Source organism: Macrotis lagotis, chromosome 7 (genome assembly GCF_037893015.1).
Source record: "Macrotis lagotis isolate mMagLag1 chromosome 7, bilby.v1.9.chrom.fasta, whole genome shotgun sequence".
Lineage (NCBI taxonomy): Eukaryota > Metazoa > Chordata > Mammalia > Peramelemorphia > Peramelidae > Macrotis > Macrotis lagotis.
The window spans coordinates 11352504-11372852 of record NC_133664.1 but is presented as its reverse complement, the minus strand read 5'-3'; the positions used below and the strand labels follow the sequence as shown (position 1 = coordinate 11372852).

The following is a 20349-nucleotide window of genomic DNA, read 5'->3' as shown; positions in this document are numbered from 1 at the left end:
GTCCAAAATATGTGTCCCCTCCCCCCATGTGTTAGTCTAATTTTTGAAGGATGAAATGATTATTAAGGGAAATAAAAAAAGATATTAATCAAGTAGGCCCATTTGGAGAGTATGAGAAAGAATGTGTGAGTATTCCAATTGTGCACATATTTCATCATAAGCATGCCTATTCAAAGTAATGATTAAACCTGTCTTGTGACACAAAACTATAAACCTTGACAGGGACTAATAAAAGTCAAGGTTCTAATGTAGGGTTATGGTGTCAAACAGCCATAGAAACAGATTCTGCTGGGCAACATACTGACTTAGAAACCACAAGTTAATGTCATCTATGTTGTATTTATTTTTATCAATTTTGTTAAGCATTTCCCAAATATGTTAAATTTAGTTCAGACCTCATTCAGGGAGGCATTTGGCCTGCAGGCCATGAGTTTGAGACCTCTGATATAGGGAAAGGTTCCCAATCCTGGGAAAACAGGACAGATGAGTTTCAAAGCTTGACTGGCTTTTAGCAATAGCTTAACTTTGGATTGCTTAACACAGCTAGGGGATGCAGTGGATGGAGCAATGGCCTTGGAGTCAGGAGGATGGGAGTTCAAATCTTACCTCAGACATATGACATCACTAGCTGTGTGACCTTGGGCAAGTCACTTAACTGTGATTCTCTTGCATTCAGGACCATCTCCAGTTGTCCTGATTCATACCTGGCCATTGGGTCCAGGTGTCTCTGCAGGAGAAAGTGAGGCTGGTGACTCAGCATGCACCCCCACACTCAAATCCAATTCATGTATGTGTCATGGCATCCTTTGATGTCATGATCCTCTTCAAGATCAAAGGAGAGACATCAACTTTGGAGAATTCATATTATTACCAATTTTGTTATCTGTAATAAAGGGTAGTTATATTTGCACTACTGACAGTGAAACAGCAGCAGCAGCAGTAGTAGTATGTCTAGAGAAAAGTAACTAGGATGATGTGGAGCCTAGAGATGGAGCTGCATAATAACCATTAGGGGATAGGTATGTTAAAGGAAGACTTATAGGGGAAAGGTGTTGGAAAGGATGGGAAGTATATGCATTGGGAGCAAACCTCATTGTGAACTGTAATTTGCTATGCAAATGGAATCTTTTAACATTATAATAAAACTCCTTTGTCATCTTAATATCATAACTAAGGAAACAAAAAAAGATTATTCATTGTGTTTATTGTATGAGAAATTTAGGTGGATTAATCTCTGACTATATCAAAATGTAATTATTTAAACGGAGTTAAAACCAACTATATTCTCCTATTCTTATTTTAAAAGTAAAAAGCAACAGTCAGGAATATGGTGTTTAAACTTTAATCTCCTTTATTCACTGTGTTTTTCTTTATCTGGCATTATCTAATGATTTTGTTCTGAGTTCAGACAAAGAATTCTAAACTGGGAAATCATTAGCGTCTCTTTTGTTGTATCTTGCTTTGATCTTAATTACATACAAGCAGTATTGTAAGGTCTAATTCTGTTTTTGTACCTTATTGATTGCTCTTAAATGACCCCTAAAATCTTTTATCTATCCTCTATTGCCCTACAATTATGGTCAAAGAAGTAACAGTCTTTGACAAAAGTAGAGATTTCAGAAAATCATTCAATTGCTAAATATTTAACATTGTCTCTGAATTTTTAAGTATAAAGGATTGAAAGTGTTTTGACAAATAATTCCATCTGTATATGCATCATATTCATGTGAAATCTGTGTAGAAGGAGTTATAGTAACTGATGCCAAAGAGTTGCTTAAGTTTTTATTTAGTTTCCATTTTCTTTGGCTTGCAAAGACTAGAGGAAAAATGACTAATAGGGAATTGAAACCCATGATAGGTAGAAGGATAACAAGACAATGCCTCACTTCTCTTCATGGGTTCAAATCGTTGAATCAGGATGATCCATAATCTAGAATACTGAAAATACCAGTAGATATGATGACCAAGTCAATGATCCCTGAAAGATTTCAGAGACCTGAAGAGGTTCTGCAACAGTAGAAAAAGAACAAATATCCTGTCAAAAATAGGGAAAAGGATAGAGTCTACACAGTATAATATAGTTGGCTGTGATTCCTGATAGACTGCTTATTTGTTATTAAAAGAATGGGTTGAGAGCATCTAGAAAAACAAGCCATAATCAAAATGACACATTGGGGCTCAGCCAATAAGTGTCATGTTGGACTGACCTAATTTTCTTCTATAAATTCTATAGGTGTCATTTTTGTAGATTTCAGAAATACTTTTGTTAATCTTTCATGTTATACATATGAACAAGATGGAGAGAAGTTTAGGTCACATATACATAAAGGTACATGGATCTCAAATGGGTTGAATTAGCTGGACCCAAAGAGTATTCATTTATATTTCAATGTCAACTTAGATAGAGGTTTCCAGTGGGTGCCTTGGTAACTTGAGTGTGTCCTTATGATATTTTCAAGTCATAAGTGACACTTTTCTCCATTTTGTAGCAAACATGAAGTATGGATGGCTAGCTAACATATTGAATGATTGAATAAGGATCCAAAGATATTTTTCCAGTTTAACCTATTGGTATAATTCTTTTAAGATGGAGTTTCTTAAGTTAGACCACCTTTTCATTGATAAGATGAAGAAGTCATGACTAGGGAGTTTTGAAAAGAAAAGGTTTGGGGTATGAATGGATTAATTCTATGCTAATTCAAAATGAGTCATCAATATAATTTGAAAATCAAAAAATCTAAAGGAGTCTTTATCTGTATTAAAAAAGATATATTGGGTCAGCTTGGTGGTGCAGTGGATAGAGTGCTGGCCCTAGAGTCAGGAGGACCTGAGTTCAAATCCCGACTCAGACACTTAATAATTGCCTAGTTGTGTGACCTTGGGCAAGTCACTTAACCCCATTGCCTTAAACAAATAAAATTAAAAAAAATAAAGAAATATTGAAGAAATCTGGTTTGTTCTAATCAGATCACATCTACAACATCAGATTCACATCTAGACCCTGCAATTTGGGAAGTATATTAATTATCAAAAGAGCATCCAAAGGATGACTACTAACACTGCAAAAGTGATATGTTGTATTATTGACAGAATTTGGACCATTTGACTTGGATAAGAGATGGCCTAGGAGGCATAGAATTATAGAATCATAGTCATTGACTTGGAAGTGACTTTAGAAATCACATTTTAACTCCCTGATTTTATAAATGAGCAAAGAAAGATATAAATTTGCTAAGATATATAGGTTGTAAGTAGCAAAGCCAAGTTTGAACTCAGGCTCTTACATTCAGTATTCATTCTACCTTACCAGGTCTCAAAAAATCTGAAGTATAATTATGTTTTTGTTTAGTTGTTTTCAATCAACCCAGCAATTTGTGAACCTATTTATGATTTTCCTGGCAAAGAGTCAGGAGTAGTTTGTCATTTCCTTCACCAACTCATTTTAGAGATGAGGAAATAGGGTTAAATGACTTGTCCTGAGGCACACAACTAGTAAGTATTTGAAAAATAATTATCAATATGGACAAGAAATTTGACATATTCAGTTTAAGTCCTGAAGGCAGATCTGGAAACAATGCTTGGGAATTATAGGGAGATATAATTAGTTTTAGCATAATAATTAATAATAATAGCTAGCTTTGAGATTTGCATAGCCCTTTGAACTCTTTAGTTCAGTTGATCTACAACAATCCTGAGGGCAAAGTGATATTATTAAACCCATTTTATACATAAAGAAAATGAAGGTGAGAAAATTAAATGATTAAATTAGTCAGAAAGTGCTGATCAACTGCCTGTTAAGTTTTGGAGATATAAGGACAAACCCCATCTCTGCCCTCAGAGACTTTTACAATCTAATGGACATAATATTTGTTTTACGACACTTCTGAATCATTTTGCTACACAAACATTAAGCATCATTAACAGAAAACAAGATACAAGCACAAGTAAAGACAAACATATAAAACTTCTTGATGATGACAGGTGCTTGTCAATAGAATGGATAAATGGTGGTAAATTCTCCAGAAAAGGTTAGATGGTCACTGACAGGTTATGGTGTGGATTCTTCTTTAGGGACTCTTGCTGAATTTGAGTCCATGTTCTCTTCCAGTCTAAAATCCTACACTTCTATTTCTTCCACTTAAAGGCTGTGCCCAAATGGCAGAGGAAAAAATTACATAAAAAAAAAATGAGAGTAAAGAAAATTATGTTATTCCCTCTGAGTCACATCTAATCAGAGTAAAATTCAAATAATGCTTCCCCTCTCTTCTTTCCTTCCACTATATCTTTCTTTTGCCCTCCCAGTGTCATCCTATTTTTCACACCTTTAGTTTTTTTATATCATTCCATTAAAGTTAACTTCAAGTGTTGCTCTGGACAGACTACTGAACTTGCTTAGAAAGCGATTGGCTTGCAGGAGGGGTGGGGTCTTGCGGGGGGATAACCCCAGTCTTGTCACCTTGCTGTAGGTCCCCTGCTTTGAAGCTTTTGATCTGCTCCTGCTCTGGGACCTTGTTCCTTTCCTATCCTAGTGAGACAGACCCTTTCTTCCCAGCTAGTACATTACTTCCCTGCTTCTAGATCAATTTTGAGACAGGATTCTAGTTGTTTGGAGGAGAATTGGGAGGATTCTAGAGGATTCCTTCCTCACTTTGCCAACTTGGCACAAGAAATTCCAAGATACAGTCCTAAGAACACAGGTTTACCTTTTTTGAATAACATTGTTGTATATATATATATATATATATTTTTTTTTTTTCTTTTGTTGAGTCTTTTATGTGACAATTGAATTTTCTATTAAGCTCTTGTTTTCATCGGGAATATATGAAAGTCCTCTAGTTTATTGAATGTTCATACCTTACACTGAAATAATTTACACAGTTTTGCTGGCTAATTTGCTTGGTTGTAATTTAAGCTTCTTTGTCTATAGGATATCATATTTTAAGCTTTGACCCTTTAATGGAGAAGTTGCTAAATCCTGTGTAATTTTTACTAAGACTCCTCAATATTTGAATTGTTTCTTTCTGACTACAGTATTTTCTCCTTGATCTAAAAGTTCTCAAGTTGGCTATAATGTTCCTTAGAGTTTTCATTTTGGAATCTCTTTCAGGGCATTATTGGTAGATGCTTTGAACTATTATTTTACCCACTGGTTCTAGGACATCAGAGAGTTTTCCTTGATGATTTCTTGAAATGTGCTATTCTGACTTTTTTAAAGTAGTCCAATAATTGTTAAATCTTCTCTTCTGGTTTTATTTTCCAGGTCAGTTATTTTCCCCATGATACATTTTATATTTTCTTCTGTTTTTTTCTTCTTTTGATTTTGTTCGACTGATGCATGATGTTTCATGGAATCATTAGCATTCAACTGCTAATTTTAATTTTTAAGGAATACTTTTCTTCAGTTAGTTTTTGTAATTCCATTTCCATTTGACCAATTCTACTTTTTAAGAAGGTATTCTTTTCAATCAATTTTTGTGCTTCCTAGGTACTGTTGACTCTTTTTTATGTTTCTCTTGCAAAACTCTCTTTTCTTATCCCAGTTTTTCTTCAACCTCTCTGATTAGATTTTAAACAAATTTGAGCTCTTTCAGGAGTACTTTTTGAACTTGAAATCAGTTCCTATTTATCTTTGATGCTATGTAGGCGTTTGAAATTATTGTCCTCCTCTGAGTTTCCATTTTGCCCTTCCCATTGCCTTAATAGCTGATTTCTATTGTCAGGGGTTTATGTGTGTGTGTGTGTGTGTGTGTGTGTGTGTGTGTGTAGTACTGCTCCAAGCTTCTTGCACAAAGTATGCAAGTCTGTTCACTGGCATATTTCAGTGGCTCACCTGTTACGCTGGGGCTCCAAGGACTGGTGGCTTGCCAGTTGCCAGTTGGTGTAAAGGACTCAGAGTTCATCCACTGTGCCCTGGCCTGCTGAGTCAAGTTGCTTTATTTGTACTGGAGATAGGTATGTCCCTCTGGCTTGCCTGGACATCACCTATGCTGAACTATACTTTAACCCAAATGAGTCAGATCTGTTCTGAATTCTTCAAAGTTATCTTGGACTGAACATTGTTTCACTCCCTCCTTTTGTGGGTTCTAAAGATCTAGAATTCATATTGAGTTCATATTTAAAGTCATTTTGAAGGAAATGGAAGAACTTAGGAAATTTCCTGCCTTCACCATTTTGACTCTACTTCCAAGGAAGAAAATTATGAAAAGACAATTAAAAGTTAAGAAAAGAGGTACAAACATAGCAATGAAAAGAACCATAATTGGTCAACAAAGAAAAAAGAAAAAATCACTAATGAAAATAAATTCATAAAAAAGCAGAATTTGTCAAATGGAAAAAGTACAAGAAAAGCATGTCCTAAAAAAATTACACTTTTGCAACTAGTATCTAATGATTTGATGAGACATCAAGAAACAATAAAACAAAATCAAAAAATGAAAAAAAATCAAGAAAGTATCAAGGAAAATTATCCAGATAGCCTGATTAAGAAAATTAACCAGAAGATAAAATAGAAATCAAAAGAATCTTTCCAATCACCACAATCTTCATTCCTGATGCAAAGATCAGTTCTGGGGGTGGCAAGGTGGAGCAGTGGATAGAGCACTGGAGTCAGGAGTACCTGAGTTCAAATCCAGCCTCAGACACTTAATAATTATCTAGCTGCATGGCCTTGGGCAAGCCACTTAACCCCATTTGCCTTACAAAAAAAAAAACACCTTAAAAAAAAGATCAGTTCTGAATAGAAAATCAGTCTTTAAGAGTAGCATAAAAAGTTAACCATGAAAGAGAAATGAAAAAGGAATACATAAGGATAAGGAAAAGTGATATTAACAGAATTGAAAGTGAAGAAATGAATTAATAAAATTAAGACCTGGTTTTATGTTGGAATGATGTTAAAAGATGGTGGAAGATACAAAGGGATAACCTGGGCAAAGGGGGAAGAGAGAAGAAAATGAGTAAATTTCTGACATAAGAGAGGTATGCTAAGAAGAGCTTTTATAGTAGAGGGGGAAATCGTGGGGGTGTATATGCAAAACTTGAACTTAATATCTAAATTGGTTCAAAGAGGGAAAACATAGACACTCATACTCAATTAGATATAGAAATGTATCTTACCAAAAAAAGGAAGGAGGAGGGGAAGGAGATCAAAGAACGAGGGGGAAGTGATGAAATGGAGATCAAATAAAAGATGAAAGTGTTCAGAAGCAAAACAGACTTTAGAAGAGGGACAGGGTAAAGAGAGAGAGGAAGAAGAATAAACCAAAGAAAATACACTAGATAGAAACACAAAGTAACTCATCTTAGTTGTGAGTATGAATTGGATAAACTCACCCATTACATGGAAGCAGATAGCAGAATGGAATAGAAAATAGAATTCAACAAAATGTTATCTAGAATAAAAAATACATGAATACTGTTCAAGATACACACAGTTAAAATAAGGGGATGGAGAATAATCTCTTATGTTTCAGTTGAGGTTAAAAAAAGAGGCAGTGATAACAATCATCATCTCAGATAAAGTTAAAGCCAAATTTAACCTCATTCAAAGAGATGAGTAGGGAAACTACACCTTGCAAAAGAGCAGCATAGACTAAAGAAATAGCAATACTAAATATGCTGCCCCAAATAACATAGGATCCATAGTATTTATCTTAAAGGGAAAGAGAAATGAATTACCTGAGACCTTAGTGGGATACTTGTACTTCCCTCTCTAGAACAAGAAAAGCTAACCATAAAATAAATTAGAAAGACATGAAGGAGATGACTAGCTGCTTAGAAAGGTTAGATAAGCTAGATTTCTGGAGAAAGCTGAATGGGAAAGGAAAGGAATATACTTTTCTCTACTGTAAATGGCACCTTCACAAAAGGTGCTATTCAGTTGTGTCTTTGTGGTACTGTGGACAATACTGTGGCTGCTTTTTTCCCCCTTGGGAAAGATATTAGAGTGATTTGTCATTTCCTTCTCCAATGGATTAGTCAAACAAACTAATAAATTTTTAAATCTGGATTTGAACTCAAGTCTTCCTGACTCAAGGCCCAGCATTCTATTCACTGACTCACCTATCCGAAAAAGAATGAAAACCTCACAGTTGAATGCAAAAAAGCAGAAATATTAAATGTATCCTTTTCAGAGCATAACACAATAAAAATAATAATGAATAAAGTGCCTTAGAAGTGCAGATTAAAATTAATTGGAAACTAAATAATATAATATTAAATAATGAGTGAGTCAAAGAACAAGTCTTAGAGGCAATAAATAATTTCATCAGACAGAATAACAATGAGACAATATTCCATAATTTGTGAGATACAGGCAAAGCAGTAGTTAGGAGATATTTTATTTCTTTAAATGTGTACTTGAATAAAAGAGAGGAAAACCAGATTAATAAATTGAACATGTAATAACAACAACAATAAATAATAGAGTACAAAAAGCACAAAGCAAAAATTGGCAATTAAATACCAAAATAGAATCAAATAAGAGATGAACACAATTGAAAGTTTAAAAAATGAACTAATAAAACTAAAATTTAGTTAATGGTAAAAACAATAAAATACATAAAGCATTGGTTAATTTGATTTAAAAAATGAAAAAGGATCAAAAGGAAAAGGGTGTATGCACCAACAATACACATAAATTTCAAGCAATTATTAGTCATTTTACCAAATTATATGCTAATAAAACTGACAATCTAAAAAAAATGGATGAATATAACTGCCCAGTTTAACAGAGGAGAATATTATTGTTTAGCTATTTCCAATTTTTTTTGTGACTCCATTTAGGATTTTTTTTTTGGTAAAGAGACTGTTGCCATTTTCTTCTTCCCAGTTCCTTTTACAGATGAGCAATTGAAGCAGTGTAACGTGACTTGTCTAGGATCACACAGGTAGAAAGAGTTTGATATCAAATTTGAACTCAGGAAGATGTCTTTCTGACTCTAGGTATGACATTCTATCATCTGTTCTACCTAACTGCCCAAAAAGAGAATAGAATGCATACATCACCCTATTTTAGGAAAAAGAAATGAGCAAGTCATTGATGAGTTCCCTGAGGAAAAAAATCCCCAGGACCAGATGGATTTAGGAGTGAATTATACCAAACATTATAATTGCTCTTGTAGCATGGGAGACCTGGCACAGGATTGCCCAATGTTTTGCCCCCCTCCAAGAAGGTACTGTGCTCTATGAGCAAGGAAGAATTGAAACCGATTTCCTTATTGCATATGGTGGCAACTTTAAAAAAATAAAATATTAGCAAGAAGATTAGCACAATCTATATTGCAAAGATCAGCTTCTATGACCAGGTAAGATTGATATGGATGCTTCTATATTGGGAGAAAGATCAACATAATTGGCCACAGGTGTAACAAAGAGAACCTAAATCATACTGTTATATCAATAGATGTAGAAAAAGGCTTTTACACAGATAACTATGACTAAGGCCAGTTATTTTTTCAATCTTGTCCAATCTTTCATGATGCCTTTGGGGGTTTCTTGGCAAAGAGATTGGATTGGTTTGTCGTTTCCTTCTCTAACTCATTTTACAGATGAGGAAACTAAAGCTAACACTATGAGCTGACTTGACCAAAGTCACGCAACTCCTATGGATTTGAGCCCAGATTAAACTCAGGTCTTTCTGACTCCAGGTTTGGTTCTCTATCGCATGATTATGATGATGGAAACCAGCTTAGGAAAAAAGACAATTTTGCGTAAACCAGCAGTTCACAGAAAACCAAGATAAGGTCAAAATGTATGAATAATGTAGACATAGAGGGTATTTACTATCATAAATAAATTAGGGGAGCATAGAAAATTTTATTCATCAGATCTATGGATAAGAGAAGTTTATATGACCAAAAAAGAGATACAAAAGATCACAGGAAGCAAGATCGATTTTGATTATATTAAATTAAAAAGGTTACAAATAAAACCAATGCAGTTTAAATTAAGAGGTAAACAGGAAACTGGGGGAAATTTCATAGCTAGTTTTTCTGATAAAGAACTCATTTCTCAAATACATAGAGAATTAAAAATTTGATAAAAACAGGAACTATTTCTCAATAGATAAGTAGTCAAAGAATAGAAATAGTTAATTTTCAGAAGAAGAAATCAAAGCTATCAATAGTCGCATGAAAAAACTTTCTAAACCACTATTGATTAGAGAGAAATATAAATTGAAACAGCTCTAAGACATGTTACACCTACCAAATTGGCTAACAAGTCATAAAAGGAACAACAAATATTTTACCCAAATTCAACTTTGAGAGAATTAGCTACTATGATCAAATCAGTGTTACAAGTCAATTCCAAAAAAGCCATGATGAAAATGTTATCCATCTCCAGAGGGAAAACTATGAATTCTGAATGCAGATTGAAGCATGCTTTTAAAAATTTCATTTTTTCTCCATTTTGGGGTTCTGTTTTCTTTTTCATCATTGCTAATATTAAAATAAAATAAATAAAGGCTAAGTTCTTGGAATTCTATTTAATACTACTAATAATTACAAATACTTTTTTTTTTTTAAAGAAGGTAGTGAGAAACTTTCCTGTGCAAAAATCCTGTTGTGATGTGGGAAGAAAATGCCACTACAGTTCTCAATCAGAGGATAGATCACAAAACCAATCTTCCCCCAATTTTCACAAAAGACATCTCCCAGGAATTTTCCATTTTCTGTAGCCTTGTCCAAAGCTATCTTCTTCATAGCTTTCTTTAATCACAATATTGGAGAGAGAAAGTTAGATATTTTTAAAAAACGTTGTGACAGAGCTACAAAGGTATAGATGAACTCTGCAAACATCAATGTCTCTACTGTCTGGGAGGACTAAAATTAAATCAGAAAGATGAGTACTTCTTCCTTTCAATTCTTATATATTTTCAGAGCTGAAGACTGAATTTCCTCAGATAACATTTTCAGAATCATTATGATTTTAGTCTATCCAATCTAACTTAAGCAAAGGAACTCATAAATTATAAATAGTTTTTAAAATAGCTGTTTCAATATAATTGGTTTCCTTGTAATTCTTTATTATTACTTGTTATTTATAATAATTTTTCATAAAGTTATTTGTTAAAATTTATAATAATTATTTTTCTTATTTTTATGATTATAGCTATTATTCTGAAAAATGGTCTATAGACTTCACCAGACTGTCAAAGCATTCCATAACACACACACACACACACACACACACACACACACACACACACACTATACATACACATATTTTGAAGTCATGTTTTAGAAAGGGCCTCATAAAAATGTTTCCTTAACAATCTTCCCTCTTTTCCCGTTCTTCCCCTCTTTGTGACCACATACATACTTGTCTAGCCAAGGATATGCAAGTATAGCTTTACCTCTGGCAGCAAACCCCACTATGCTTACCAGTGATAGGCTAGACCTATGAGATGCGGTGGTGGGAGGGATCGCTCTTCTCTCCAGACTGTCTTAAGTCTAGACAAACAAACAATATCAAGTCTGGATTTGTGAAACTTGTCAATTGCTGAGGTACCAATGCCAGTCCTGAAAATTTTCAAAGTAACTCTCATTTGACATGAGCTGGCATATTCCTAACTGCAGCCCGCCAGCTCACCAAGACAGAGTCATGGATAGAAGGGACTTTGGAGGCCATATAACTTATGTCCTTCATTTCATAAAGGGCTTAGATAGTTGTAGTGACTTGTTCAAAGTCGTTTAGGTAGTTGTTGCCTCTTCATTTTAAACCTTGCTTTTGATTTTTCCCTTCTTGTGAAGGAGGTAAATTGGGAATGTGAACACTGGAAAGGAGCAAAGAAGTGACATTTATCTTGTCTCCCTTCCTCTTCTCTAATACTACTATCAGAGAGGGCTTGTTTCAGTGGAAAGAGAACCTGGCATAGAATTGAAAGATCTAGGTTCAAGTCTTGATTCTGTGGTCACAACTCTATAAGATTGAACTTTGCTGAGCCTCAGTTTCTCATATGTCAACTCTAATGGTTAGGACTTGTACCAAATTACAATCAAGCTCACTACAACTTCATCCATGGCTAGTTCTGCCCTCTAATGGTGGACAAGCTCTGAACTGGATTGCTAGTATTGTCTGGCTACTACATTTCTGTCTTCTCTGAGAGAATAGAATGACATACATCAAAAGCTCTGCTAAAAACCAGGTGAACTATATTCACAGCACGACCCTCATCCACTAGTGGAATCATACTATTCCTAAGAAAATGAGGTTGGTCTGCCATGATCTGCTCTAGCTGAAGCTCCATTGGCTCTTTGCAGCCACTGCTTCCTTTTTTTTTTTGCATGTTCAATAACCATATTTCTAGTGGTCCTTTCAAAAATTTTCCCAGGAGTCAAAATAAAGCTCTGGCCTTTATTTGTAGATCCTGTTTCCCCCTCCCCCATTCTTTGTAAATCAGGACACTATTTTTCCCCCTCTCCATTCTTGTAGTACCTTACCTATTTTCTCTGATTGTTCAAATGTCACTCATGGTATTCTGGTGATCTTATCTGCCAGTTCTCTCAGGATCTGGCAATGTAGAATGTCTGACCTAGGTCATCTGTTCATCAAGGGTATCCAGTCATGCTCTTATGAGATACTCAGCTTGGACATAGACTCTCTGTTAAATAATTTCTATTATTCTGTCCTTTCCACTGCAAAGAGTTGAGTTTTTGGATGACCATTTCATACAATTGATTCACATAGAGCTTGTAATTACTGAAAATTCCCAGATTTATTTAACTTCAATTAATGCCTAATCATACCTTCCTCATTTTTTTAAAAATACAGAAATAGAATTTTAAATATATTTCTAAATACAGTACCAGAGTACATAAAGAGATCCAAATTTAGAGATTGGAAGACAAATTTAAACCATGCCAGTATAACGTAGTACTTGGGGAAGTATCTCTGGGTAAGTCATTTTTTCTTTCTTTGTCTCAAGCAACTAGTTTTGATCTGTTCATTGAAATTTGGTTGGATCATACTCCAAGTTGGTGATGGGAATCTGATCACCCTTGCTTCCTATAAAGGATTCCCTGCTCTGAAGAGATCACAAATCTTTCACGTATTTCTTAAAATTTTATTCATTAATTTGTTCTCATGTCTAAGCTTGTCTCAATATTTGGGGATTCCAATCTCTATCCCATACAAAGGGGGGAAATGGCATCATAGAAATGGTCTGAATTTGGGAGTCAGAGGACTTGAGTTTGAATCCCAGCTCTGCCCATGTACCCTCTGTGTAACTTTGGACTAATCACTTGCCCTCCTTAAGCCTCCATTTCCTAATCTGTGAAGTGAGGGGGAAGAACCTGGACACTGAGATTTCTTCCAGCTCTGATTTCAGAATATTGTTAGCTCATCTTCCAAGCTCGGTGCCACAGGGAAATTTGCCATCTATGTTCTCAACCAAGAAACTGAGAAAAATTGCTGAGATAGCCCAGGGCCAAAGACTATAAATAAAATGATGAGAATGATGATGCTTGCAATGCTCAAGTTGCAAAATACCATTGGAGTACAGAGTTACTATGGCTCCATTTTGCTTCAGCAAAAGCATTCCTCATTCTTAATTCAAACACAACTCTAACCAATTCAGTTCAGGGTCTAAACTGTACATTAGGAATGTTTGCTCACTAATTCCAAAGAATCGATAGTGTTCATGGAATCCTTTGCTTTACCACTCATCCCCTTTCCACTTGGGGCACTTATCTCCACCTCATAGTTAGACACTGGAATAATTTCCCTTTCATTGTTTCTGTTGGCTTCAGTTGTATACATCGTTCTTCCAAAGGATATTTCCAATTTCGCCACACTGTCTCTGGTTCTGACTGCAAGGCTAAGAGGATGATGGAGTCATTGTCTCCTCCCTACTCCATCCTCTCAATCTCAACCCCAAGGCCAGTGTTATAGCACAGCTTTTCCTTAGCTTGATAGCTTAGAAGATGGCTAACTCAAATAGAAACGGAGGCCCCTACCATAAGAATACCTGCCAAGCTGCCTATTTGGCTTCAAATACCATATATTAACATTATCTATATTTTGGTCATTTTTCTTTATTTTGTTCAACATTTCCCAATTATATTTTCATCTGACTCAAACTGCATTCTGGGTTACCTGTTTGACACGTTGGGTTTGAACTTGGAATCAAGGAAGCCCTAAGTCATTTAAAGGTACTCAAAGGCTATATGATGATGGGAAAATCACTTACTCTCTTAGACTCAGTTTCCTTTTCTGTAAAAAAGATCTAAAAAGAACACAAAATTGTTGGGAGGATCAATTGAAATAGAGGGCATTTATATATAATTATTAAGCAAGACTATATATATACACACACACACACACACACACACACACACACAATTAGGGATAAATAGCTAACAACCAAGCAATAGGAATGCTGTCTTATGTCTAGATAGAAAACAAAACAATAAATCTAGTCCTGATCTAAGATGTAACTGCTCACACTGAAAAATTAACTATCAGTTTTCACCAGCCCATTAGAGCTAGCTCTAGTACCCCTTCGGGCCGTGCTTCGTAAAGGCTAACTACAATAACAATAAAAATATTATTGAATTATGACTACCAATAATCAACACTAATAATGCCATTAATATTGTTAAGTATTATTGATCATATTATGATCATCATCATTACCATCTCTGAGACTCTGGCTACTCAATAAAGGTCTTTCATTGGCTCCTGCTGTTTTCATTTGTACAGGTTTTCTTGGGTTGGAAGTAGAGCTTTCATGTAAGCTCTTTTCCCATGCTGATCTTATCTCCCTTCCTTTCTGGCCTTTTGACAGACTTGTTTTGTGTCACCTCTCACTGTCTGTGCTTCCTTCCAACTATCTCAATGTCATCTGGCTTTAGTACCTCTTCTTAAGGGTCACCTATGACCTTTAGACTCTTTAACTCAATTGTTTTTATTGTTGTCTAGTCCTTTTTCAGTCATATCTGACTCTTCATGACCCCATTTGGAGTTTTCTTGGCAAAGATACTGGAGTGGTTTGCCATTTCCTTCCCCAGTTCATTTTATAAATGAGGAATTGAAGCAAATGGGATTAAATGACTTGCCCAGGGTCAAACAACTAGTCTGAACTGGTTTTGAACTAATGAACTTGAATCTTCCTGATTCTAAGCAGTACCCTATGCATTGTATTGTCTGTCTTTCCCTCTAAATCCAACTATTAATCTCCATACATTGTTCTCAGTCTTTTGCCTCTCTGAAAGTTCTGAAGCATTGGAAACTGATTTTCTTTCCTCATGAAATTTTCTCCCCATTTAGTTTTTGTGTTACCAGAATAGTTGAGATTTCCTTTGTTTCCTTGGCTATGAGTGTAATATAAGTGAACAATGAGGTGGGGCAAACAAGAGATGTAGTGCCATGACTGGATTTGTAGACTTTTAATGTCTAGGACTAGGGAAATGGTAGCCATTGTTCTTTGCCTTGAATAGAATATAATCTAGAGTACTGGATTCAGTTCTGTGCCTTACACATTATTCAGATGGTTCAGTGGATAAAGTATAAGAATTAGAGTTGGGAAGATCTGAGTTCAAATAAAGCCTCAGGTATAGCTCTGTGAAAGTAAATTTGCCCCTCTTTGCTTCAGTTTTCTTCTAACTCTACTTAGCAGGGTTGTTGTGAGGATAATATTTGTAAAGCAGTTAGAACACAGGTCCTGATGCATAGTAAATGCTATATAAATGTTAGTTATACTTATCATCATTAGTAATGATAATAATGATAAGTAGGAAGGGCTTAGAAGAGGGCAACTAAGCTGATGAAGGACCCAAGATCATGGCCTTGGAGCATCAGATGAAAGAAGTGAGAATGGTTTAACTTGAAGTAGGAAAGACTTGAGGGCAGAGTCATGACTTCTGTACCCTACTATTTGGAGAAATATTACCTAAGGAAACTGAACTTACTCTGTTTGTCACTGATGGGAAGAATAAGAAACTAATTTTGGAAATGACAAAGAAGCAGGGGAGTTTTCTGGTAAAGAAAAACTTCCTAATAATGAGAGCTAGAAGACTTTGGGGTTTCATTCCAGTTCAAACATAATGAGATTCTGTTAGGATTCTAACTTCAGTTCCCATATGTTTGGCATGGTGGTTGGGGCAAGAGAGGGTGGTGATTTCCAGTCACTGTTGTAGCTGAAATTATTGACATTAATATGAGTATGAAATAAGGATGATGAATTTCTCACCATCCTCTAAGGCATTTATTGGAGGATCGTTCCTTCTTGGAACATCTCCACAGGAAGTTTGATGTTGGGTTCTCCTTGGGGATCTGCCCCCCCTCAGAAACTGTACCTGGTTTTACTATCTGTGATTCCCTGGACTTCCTAGAGCTGGTCCAAGCAATGGATTTCACTTAGACTGGTGCCCGTGCAGCACTACCCACCAGGTGTGACACTTCTCAGTGGGGTGCTATTTCATTTGAAAATCTTCTGTTGCCCTTGTCAGAAAGAGTGAGCTTGAGAATTGGCCATCCTGTCTTCCCCAATGTGGGGTCAACATCATCTCTATCAACTGTGAATATTTCATGGAAGGACCAGAGATTCAGGCTATTGCTGCAGGAGGGAAGGTGCCTTAGGGCCTTTCTATACTTAGCCATTCCTCTAGCAGCTGTGGAAGCAATGAGAAGGATGTCAAGTCCTTCTGCCAAAAGGAAGTCACCTGTGCCCTTCTCTTCTGCCTCTGACTAAAGCAATTTTGGACACACACTCAGAACTAATTGGGCAACACAAATCTTTCATGTCAGAGGTGATGGGCTGTGAGAGTGAAGCTGCCACCTTCACATAGTGCTGTGGGTCTGATCTCTCCAGAACACCACTGGTCTTCAAATATGGTTTAGTATCAGGAGGCTCCTGGGAAATAAGGGCAAAATCTTTTCCCTGGAATAGACTTCTTGCCTTTGACTGTATGTAGGACCAAGATAAAAATGTGCCATCTGGTCTTAATGAAGACCCTTGAAATTGATAGCATGTAAGGACCAGGACCAATGAGAGATTTTACATCACATTGACTCTTCCTTTCTTCCTTTCTTCCTTTCTTCCCTTCTTCCCTTCTTCCCTCCTTCCCTCCTTCCCTTCCCTTCCCTTCCCTTTCCCTTCCCTTTCCCTTCCCTTTCCCTTTCCCTTTCCTTCCTTTCCAAGGCAAATGGGGTTAAGTGGCTTGCCTGAGGCCACACAGCTAGGTAAGTATTAAGTGTCTGAGGCTGGATTTGAACTCAGGTTCTCCTGACTTCAGAGCCAGTACTCTATCCACTGTGCCACCTAGCTGCCCCCATCACATTGACTTTTAGCAGTCCTTCATTCAACAAGCCTTACTAAGTCCCTGTTGTATATCAGTCACTGAGCTCATCACTAGGGGAAAAAAACGCCCAGAAACAAGACACTACCTGAATTTACAAAGAGCATGTCCCTCTTATTCTGGTGATAGAGAGGCGGTGTTGGTTACAGAGCATTTGGAAGTGAGTTTAGATTCTTCTCCTAGGCATTTCTCACCTGTGCGGCACTGGGCAAGTCACTTATTTCAATTTCACTTTGTTCATCTGTAAAATGGAGATGGTGACAGTAATAATTCCTTCCTGAGTTGGAGAATAAAATGAGAAGAAATTTTAAAAGCTCTCCAAAGTCCTTTCTATGTGACTTCTCTTTTCCCCATCTCCTCTCCCTCTTATTCTCTATCCTCCTTCTCCTCACCATCGTCCTCCCCTCCCTCCTCCATTCTCATCATCATCTCTAAGAAGTAGGTGGGATTCTTTAGGCTGACCAGGTAGACTCTTGGCTCTCCTATTACTGAGCTATTTCTGTTTTAAATCACATCTTTAGGCAGTCAGGAGGATTCTTCAGTCATTTTGTCTCCCTAGGAATTATATAACAAACATTACCCCACAATGTTCGGTCCCCTGGAAAACTAAACATACATCATGTTACCACCAAAGACATAGCATAACTTCATGAATGGAAGTTAGAAAGAGGCTTGATGGGAGGAAAATCCTTCTCATGACAAGCAAGTCCTCCCTAAAAGTGAATGAAAAGGCTCGCCCTCTCCCTTGGACACATGCTGCATTCCTCTTTGTCTTCAGGGAAATATAGAGAATTCTTCTTAGTTGGCTTTTGACTGCTGCAGGAGTTTTGTTTGTTTGTTTTTGTTTTTGCAAGGTTGTGAGGCTAAGTGACTTGCCCAAGGCCACATAGGTAAGTATTAAGTGTCTGAGGCTGGATTTGAACTCAAGTCCTCCTAACTCCAGGTCCAGTGCTCTAGCCACTGCATCACCTTTTAACTTCATTGTGTGTCACAGAAACCTTGGCCATCTTGTGTAATCTATGAATCCCTGCAAAGAATATGGTTTTTAATTGTATAAAATTTTAATCAGTTGATAAGGAAATCATCTCTATCTATACATACATACATGCGTACATATTTAAATGTCTGTCTATATTGATATAGATGTATAGATATCCATATAGACATGTTTAAAAGTTGATAGATCCTTCTTATGAACATCCTGGTCCAGACATTCTAAGATCTCTCCCAATTTGGAAGAATTGTAATTGGAAAACCTTGATTAATATTTCTTTATCAGGATCATATACCAATGACGTCGATAAAGACTCATCATATGAAAGTATAGTGGAATGGACAACACCTGGGCTCAGAATCAGGAAGAACTGAATTAAAATCCTGCTTCTGCTATATACATATACATATACATATACATATACATATACATATACATATATATTTATTTATTGAAAAGATCCAATAAGAAGGATTCCTAATGGAATCACAGGGCTAGATCTCCCCAATACCCTCCCCCCTCCCCCCTTGCTCTTTCCCCTCTCTTTTGCTCTCTTCATTTCTCTTTTTCTGTCTCTGTGGGCCTCTGTCTCTCATCTGTGTTTTTCTGTCTCATTCTCTGTCTGTTTTTCAGATTTTCAAAAGGGCTTTATTTGTATTATCTCATTTATTCTTCACAATGATTATACAATGAAAGTTCTGCTATGATGACTCTCTTCTAAATTTTTCCACCAAAGTTTCTATTTAGATTGTGGGTTTGTTCATTTACTCAGGTCTACTTCTGGGAAAAATCGAGAAACAAGAAAGGGAGGAGCCCACCTTCTTCTAGACACTGCCTTCACATTGGGGAGGGAAAAATTTTCATTCTTATTGCTATGATATGGTGAAAAATCTATAATCTGGAAAATATGGCCCAATGTTGACCCATGGCAAATACAAAAATACTGAATAATGCTGCAATTTCTTCATACCTATAGTTTGGTGTAAACCATTTATTTCAGTTCATCTGACATTAATGAACAATTATGATATCTATCTTTTGAAGATCATGGAAGTCAGTTTGCCTGTTGACAAGAGGTCTCAGTAGGATGTGTTTTTATTGTTGTCTACTCTTCTTTTCGCCTCCCCCAGTAGGCTTTATTTGGCAGGGGTCCTGCCCTTGAGTAGTCAGCTGAAGAACCCAGGGTCCTGCCTTTTTCAGCAACACTGTGCCCTGGGGGACTTGTTCTCTCTCTCTCTAGACCATGGAAGGAACTGTGGGGGTTCTAGGGCAGAAAGGCCTTCAGAGATTGTTTCCATATCTTTTTCCTTATCTCTTAATGCATCCTATTTTCTGAGGAGGACATATCACATCATCTTTTGATTCTATGATTTTGGAATGCTTGTATTTTTCAAAAGTATCGGTAAGAAAGAAGCCTCAATAATTAAGTTTGCATTCTAATCATTTGGCTTAAGGGATCTTTTTGCTTCACTCATCCTCATCTCCCAAACATACATTTGAAATTATTTTTCATTTCATATTATACAATTTGTCGCATTTGGCCTGTCTTCGTCTCTATCCTCCCTGGAAGTCTGGTTGCCATGGTTACCATGACATCCTCAGATTATGTGTGAGTTCTTCTTTGACGCCATCAGATCACCATGGAAACAGTGATGTCATTGTCCTGGTCAGGTGCTGGGCCAGAACCTCTGGAGGGGGAGGGGACTCAAAGCAATTCTTTGATACCCTCTGGGATATCTGGCATCCGCCACTTGTTATTAGGGAATCAGAGTACTGCTTTCATTTGGTCAAATCCAACTGAACGTTGACTTTATTTATTGAATTATATTTGAATAAAGTAGGGAATGAGCAGGACTTCTAGAGAGTCCAAGACAATACATCACAAAGGCAGTCTAGCTCAAAATTCATTATATGAACAACATAAAGAAAAAGCCACACTTAATATCCATGAAGTGTACCTTGAGGAAGACCTATTACTTGTGAAATATAAATATGCAAGGCCCATATGAGTACAATTTTTTCTTTTATTCTTGAACCGTTGCATTGATCTGTGTGGAC

General features: G+C 36.4%; 1 protein-coding gene across 3 annotated transcripts in view; it reads left to right on the top strand.

The window, feature by feature from the left end:
* The window catches only part of MACC1 (MET transcriptional regulator MACC1), a 125420-nt gene that overhangs the window by 66845 nt on the left and 38226 nt on the right, over positions 1–20349 (top strand). The window lies entirely within an intron of this gene.